This window comes from Electrona antarctica, assembly GCF_951216825.1.
Source record: "Electrona antarctica genome assembly, chromosome: 19".
Taxonomy (NCBI): domain Eukaryota; kingdom Metazoa; phylum Chordata; class Actinopteri; order Myctophiformes; family Myctophidae; genus Electrona; species Electrona antarctica.
The window spans coordinates 18778463-18785962 of NC_136800.1; positions in this window are offsets into that span (position 1 = coordinate 18778463).

Sequence of the window (7500 nt, forward strand, 5' to 3'; positions counted from 1 at the left end):
TTTCTGTTGGCAAAAAAAGTTTGAGCTGGCGTTAATAAACGGCTGTGGAGGTTCAATGCCCGTGGGCTTGCGCGAGCGCGTTTTACGCGTGCACATATACGTATGGTTGCAGTGAGCCAGATTGTGCCCTGGCTGTTTGGATGAACAGATGGGGTGGACGAGTTAAGAAAAGCGTGCAGGGAGGTTAGGAGCGACAGGCGGACGTCTGGATATCGCTCAAGTGAAGTTATGTGTCCTCCTCCACCTTATAGCAATACATTGGAATCATACGGATCCACACATCTCTTCGTATATGTAAAAGTCTTTTGCGCAGTGGTGGAATGTAATAGCCTTAGGCTACATTTCATTCTGTACTTTATTGAGCATATTTTTGATTATTTTCATCTCAGAAGCTGCTAATTCACTTTAATTGACAGCTTTAGTGGTATAGTGTACCCTTAGATTCATACAAAACACATTTACTAATTCATTAGACTTAATAATATCTCAGATTGAATAGCTATTTATATAGCTTTTTTTCCCTAGTTCCCACCTTTGCCAACTGCAGTGAATGCATCAGCATCACTAAGTACAATCCGATAACATGATTGTGGCTTTATAGCCTCAGCTGTTTTAAATACTAATACCATTGTACTTTTAGGTTATTCAACATTTTGAAAAAAGGACTTTTAGCCTACTTGTAACAAAGTATTTTGCATTGTGGTATACTTACAGTATAATTCCACCATATTGGCGACAACGCAGGAGAATGATTGTTTGAAGATCACATATAGTAACGTGTATAGACCTCTCTCAGGGCCAGCCAGGCAAAGTGGACAAATAGTTTGATTTATTGCCTTTGTGGAAAAGGAAATAAGGAGCTTTTCACCTGCAGGGTGTACCATCCATAAGTTAATCATTTGATCATATCTTAATCAAACACAGGTTAATTAAAATAGCTTTGCTCATCGCTCATCATATATACCTTATAGTTTCACATTATGGTGTGTAGAACAGGCTATCCTCATAAGCCCCGAGAGTGGCGAACTGACCCAAACGGACCAGGGACCAGTTAAATTCACATTGATGACTTTACCTGTGTGTCTTGTTAGGTCATGCGTAATAGTATATGTCACATTACCAGCCAGTGCTAGCTGTGGGTGTCTTCTTGATGTGAGAAACAGGCACGGGCTCTGCTGGGCGACCCCCTGCTGAAGTGATGGATTGTGCAAAGCTTCAAATCAGCCGTTTATCTCTGCGTGCTATGAGTCATTTTTCATGATTATCACACTATAATAGTCAAACTTCGGGTCATATTTCGGCTCATCAGTAGCTTGGTGGAGCTACGAGATAAATGATGTCCCACTGGAGTGAAAGCTTTGATGCCCGCAGTGACGCAGTCGTATATATTAGATCAACTTTGGGAACATAACCCACTTCGAAGAGAGGATAAATGAGTCATCACTATCAGTCGCTGCATGTAGTTTAAATTATAGCCACGACAAGATGGTGGCTGTCGTGAGCTTATGTAGATCTGCTATTTTTTTGTACGACGAATATATACGGGCACAATGTGTAAAGGTTTCTTTCATGCACTCACATAGCTGTTCAATTTAGGCTATATGGCTGTAGGTGAACGAATAGGCCTAAGTTGTCCAATACCTTTCAAGTCCCTGGAAGAAGACTTTAAATCCCCCCTCCCCCCGGGGCTTTATTAATTGGACTAGAAGACGGTGTCCTACAGATAATACAGGTGCCCAGCTGCACCTCAACCTCACATAACATCGTTAAAATACTCCCTGTTTACGAACTCATCCTCCATATCCATAAACTAGAGAATTCTCTTTGAACATTAGAGCAGCACACGCCTCATAAAGAGCAATGCGAAGACACGCTGCACGCGCGCGCGCACGGGTGCTCTCTCTCTCCCACACACACACACACGCGCACGCACGCGCGCACACACACACACACACACACACACACACGCACACACGCACACACGCACACACACATATGCCCCACCATGCACACGGAACTGCACGCATAAATCAATGAAATCATATAGGAATAAACGCGCGCGCGCACACACACACACTGACACACGCACACACACACACACACACACACACACACACACACACACACACACACACACACACACGCGCGCGTGTATATACATACATGCAGTATACATACACACAACAAACGCAGCATTATGCGAGCAACATGTCCCCTCTTGCCAGAGACACTTTGAACGAAAGGCGCTGATTTTCCCGTGGGAGTAAACAAGCAATTGAAGACAAATAACTTAGTCTATATGCAACAAAACGCCCCGCACAAAAAAGAAATACAAAAACTGCACATATCTCTCCATACACTGTAGGCCTTAATCAATATTTCAACAGCCATGCCTTGATTGAATTCGTGCTGACCGCTTGGGGCCTTAATGAGGCAAAGATACAAAAACAATGCATGCGCTCAACCAACAGCACAAACAAGAACAAAGTAGGACGAACAATCTTTCTTATCTCTATGCACAGTATGACGGTGTCGCGCACCAAAATATTAAAAGCATTACGGATATACAACCAAGCTATAAATGTAGACCCATTGGCTATTAAGGCTATTAATATCCTGCTTTAACAGCCGTGGCTGCAGAGCTATAGCTCTGCCGTGCGTGCATGGCACACTGGCACTGCACGTCACCATCACGTCAATACGCTCCGCATCGCGACTCGCGAGCCTCGCACAGTCACACACTATATTGTTGCTTGTTTTTCTCAAAACACTTTGAATTGCATTTTTATGTGCGACATGCATTATGCATGCAAATATTGATCGAAGTATTGACAGGAGTTGTTAAAAACGTCGAAACAAAAGGGCATAGGGGGTATAAATGCATCCGAGAAGATAAAGTTATATGTGGGACTGTCATTTCTCTCCTCTCCTCTGCCATGCATCGACAAGAAAAACATTAATCTAAACAGACTGTTAGATCATCATTACACAATGATATGTGCATGCATGCGCAACACAAGAGCAGGCAATACGCTATCCAATTATCCCTGTTCACAACGCGGGGAATAGTGAAATTAGTATATATGTATTGGGTCTAGGAAGAATATCGCATAGATTACATTACAATATGAAAAATAGAGGAAACATCTTCAGGCGCCAATTCCTCACAGACTACCCCCTTACAACGCAACCCCGCCATATCAAAGCTCTCCCCGTGGAAGCGTTGTTCAGTGTTCTTGAGAATAAATTCAATGAAATAAAAAAGGGGGCCGCGCGCCTGCTTCATCTTAAAGCTGTGTGTGTGCGTGTGTGCGTGTGTGCGTGCGTGTGTGTCACGGGAAGGGGGAAAATGGGTGAAACTTTTCAAATTCTGCATGGCTTTGTTTGCCAAAGAACAGAAGGCTGGCAAAGTTTTTTTTATATAGACGCAACCCACCCAAGTTCTGCCTCATTAGATAGAATGGCTGCTCTATATTCAGGGTCTCTGTGGGGCTGAACTGCAGGTTTTGTTCCGCCATGAGACGCTGGGTCTGGTGGGTGGGTTAGGTTAGGTTAGGTCTGGTGGGTGGGTTAGGTTATGGTAGGACAGGGCCCTAAAGGGGCCCAGACAGGGTCTGGTGGGTGGGTTAGGTTAGGTCTGGTGGGTTAGGTTATGGTATAGGACAGGGCCCTAAAGGGGCCCAGACAGGGTCTGGTGGGTGGGTTAGGTTAGGTCTGGTGGGTTAGGTTATGGTATAGGACAGGGCCCTAAAGGGGCCCAGACAGGGTCTGGTGGGTGGGTTAGGTTAGGTTAGGTCTGGTGGGTGGGTTAGGTTATGGTAGGACAGGGCCCTAAAGGGGCCCAGACAGGGTCTGGTGGGTGGGTTAGGTTAGGTCTGGTGGGTGGGTTAGGTTATAAGTTAGGGCTGGTGGGTGGGTTAGGTTATGGTAGGACAGGGCCCTAAAGGAGCCCAGACAGGGTCTGGTGGGTGGGTTAGATTAGTCTAGGACAGGGCCCTAAAGGAGCCCAGACAGGGTCTGGTGGGTGGGTTAGGTTAGGGTAGGACAGGGCCCTAGACGGGCCCAGACAGGGTCTGGTGGGTGGGTTAGGTTATGGTATAGGACAGGGCCCTAAAGGGGCCCAAACAGGCGCATCACAAAACCTGGAATTGGCCGAGCACAAGCAAGAAGGAATGGATGTGTAAGGTTGAGCATGCAGGTGTTCTCAAAATGTCAGTCAAGAACCCTGCATAACTCAAGACAGATTCAACCCCCAAATTCACACTATAGCTGCAGACACACATCGGAAACTATTTTGTGCCATTCCATAAAGAAAGATTTATGTTGTTAAACATTATCATTTTCAAAGTAATTCCAAATTGATTGAAAAGTGAATTTTCCAAAAGTGGTCAATGATCAAATGGGGTTTCACACTTCCACTGTCCATTCCATTAATTTGCTGGGGACCCCCGAGAACATGCACCCAGGACCCCTGCAGGTCCCATATGCACTGTGGGAACCAACCACATGGAATAAGATGTTGTCCTTATAATGTCCTTGAGTACATTAGCCCAGTAGGTTCCATTGCTGATGTTATCATAGTCATATTGCTGTCCATTGTAGTTGATTTTATTATCTCTGGAAAGGCTTGTCTAGATGTGGTTGTTCGTTTGGGACCAGCTGCCACCCCCTGTAAAAACCTGCTTCCCATTGCGCTGTTATTATTAACCAATAAAATCAGTGACACCACACAAATGGTTATGGACTGTCACAGACAGGCCCAGATGGGCATTTTATGATGCCCCACTGTACAGGAGAGATAACGATATCCATGGGTATTGTTTGAGCGCTGTTCAGTTGTGCAGTTCTAAACGGCTGGCACCCATAGTCTCATATAGGGCTATATGATGAATATAATGCCATGGGTGTTCCTACATTATATTGGAATTAATTACCAGCACTGGTTATTTTTATAGCATCCTCTCCAACATCCCAAGTGTGCTAATAATAGGGGGCGCGAATGTTTTGAAAATCCATGCACTGAATAGATCTAGTTGTCCTCCCAAAAATAAGATTAGAGGATTTGGGAAGCTCTCCCGAAGTAGCTGCAGTGTGTGTCCTAGTTTCCTCTTGATATCCCTTTGATTGCACAGTATAAAACCCACCAAAAAAGTATAGTCTGTTTTCGTTTAGGCATATATTGTTGGTTGTATTTAATTGATAACTTAAAATGTTATTTGTTTGTTTTTATAGCCTGGCCTGCAGTGCACTGCTCATTAGGTCTAATAATGCAAATGGTATTGGGGATATTAGAGGTGTTTAGCAGTCCTTGTGTGAAAGACATGGGTATTTTGTTGGGCAGATGGACAGAGCTCCGGGGTTGCCCTCACCCCTGACCCCCCACAGATGTCCCCACCAAACCGCAACTCGGTCGCGAAGGAGTGGAAAATCAGTAACACACCGGAACCGACTTGTCAATAACGAGGACAATTAAGCGAACTCTCGCTGGCAGTGGCGCTCGTTGCTGCGTGAAATACGCAGCGATTACCGCAGGGATGAAAGGGGGGTAAAAAGGCCATGCGGTGTCCCTGTATGAGCTGGCGGTGTGACCGATGGCCGCTGCCTCAATAGAGCTATGGTGGTCATACATAAATTAAGAGGTTAAGTGAGCCATCAATGAATGGAGCCAGGCACAAATGTTTGCATTTATTAAAGATGGAGTTATACTACAGCTCTAGTCTGTGCTGCCTGCATACGTTTGTGCAGCCTATTGCCTTTTACCATTGTGTTTCAGTATAGCTACACAACCGACAACATTATTTCGAAATTCCATCCAAGTTTAATCTAGGTTAATTATTAGCCATATGGCCTATTAGCCATGCACTGTCTGCATGAGGGATCCAGCATGCGCAGCGCTGGTCAATCAAACGTAATAGCGCCCCAGACAGAAGATATGATTATTGGACGTTATTGAGTCAGCCCATGCAGTAATACAAATCAACGAGGGAGTGTCTGTTCTCATTTTAACTGGCCAACGATGTTAATTTCGGCCTTTATTCCACACTTCATTATAGACATCATAGACTTTAAATGTGAATGAAGCTCGTTACACAGAACAAACATTCCCCACTAAAGATGGGAGGAATCCCGCCCGGAGAGGAATGCGAGAGGCAGGTGTAAATTTAAACTGTTAACGGGGCGCATCAAACGCATCAAAGGAGCGCCGTGCTGCGTCATTCTACTATTTAGACTATGGAAGACAAAAGCCATCAGAGAGCTTTCCTCACTAAACGGTGCTGAATGCTTTCGAGCAGCAGGAGTTTATATTGTGGCCCCAAACCCCCGTGGACTGAACTAGGCTAACCAGCCACATATAGCTAGTCTCTAACTAGACAGATGAATGGTCCATTATTGGCCATTGCCATTTAACAATATGTCTTCAGGCTAAATAGAGAAGCACCCAAGACAAGAGAATGGACGTCTTTGGGAACGCCAGCATGCATGGAAACAACAGAGAGAGACACTTTATTGTCTGAAATATAATATCTATATTATGAAAGCATTATCACATGACAAGCCCAAGGGAATTTGTAATGTAATCGAATAGCACCTCATCTCCCAACTTCTGATCTAGCTGATCAATAGATTGAGTGATCGATTGTCTGTCTGTCTGTCTGTCTGTCTGTCTGTCTGTCTGTCTGTCTGTCTGTCTGTCTGTCTGTCTGTCTGTCTGTCTGTCTGTCTGTCTGTCTGTCTGTCTGTCTGTCTGTCTGTCTGTCTGTCTGTCTGTCTGCCTGCCTGCCTGCCTGCCTGCCTGCCTGCCTGTCTGTCTGTCCATCTGTCCGATGGTCCGTCCGTCCGTCCGTCCGTCTGTCCGTCTGTCCGTCCGTCCGTCTGTCTGTCTGTCTGCATATACGCTACAGTATATATAATACCTATTCCTCTATCTTGGTTTTGAGCTCTACAGATATCGACCGCTCTACAAAAATTGACAGCAATCCAAGCATGCAGTGTTGGTGTTGGTGAACATACAACTTGCTATTAATAATACAAGACAACTAGAGATACATATACCAACTGACCATGAACTGCACTTTATCTAAAATGTACATGAGTTCTGCACCAAATAAATGTATTCATATCCTCCAGGAAATCGTCTTTGATATTGCCAAATCTTCCTTTTCCATAATTATGTCCTATACTATATTTTGTATAGGGAGAGTCCTTTAGTGTTACTTTAACTTGGGAGAGTAAAATTGGACCCAAAATGGACATGATAAGTGAAACTGAGGATTATTGTTTTACTCTGTATGAATTCACAGATGGTGGGGAGGGAAAAAACACTTGTTTGTGCCAATGGGAGCCAAGTCAGTGAATGTACTTAGAAATATAGACCAAGTTGTCCTAAGGCGTTGGAATAACATATGAATGATGAAATTCAGTGCCTGCTTCCCTTAAAACATAATAGTATACACATCCCACTAGGCACAGAGGAAATGGAGAGGGTTGAGTGTGTGTGTG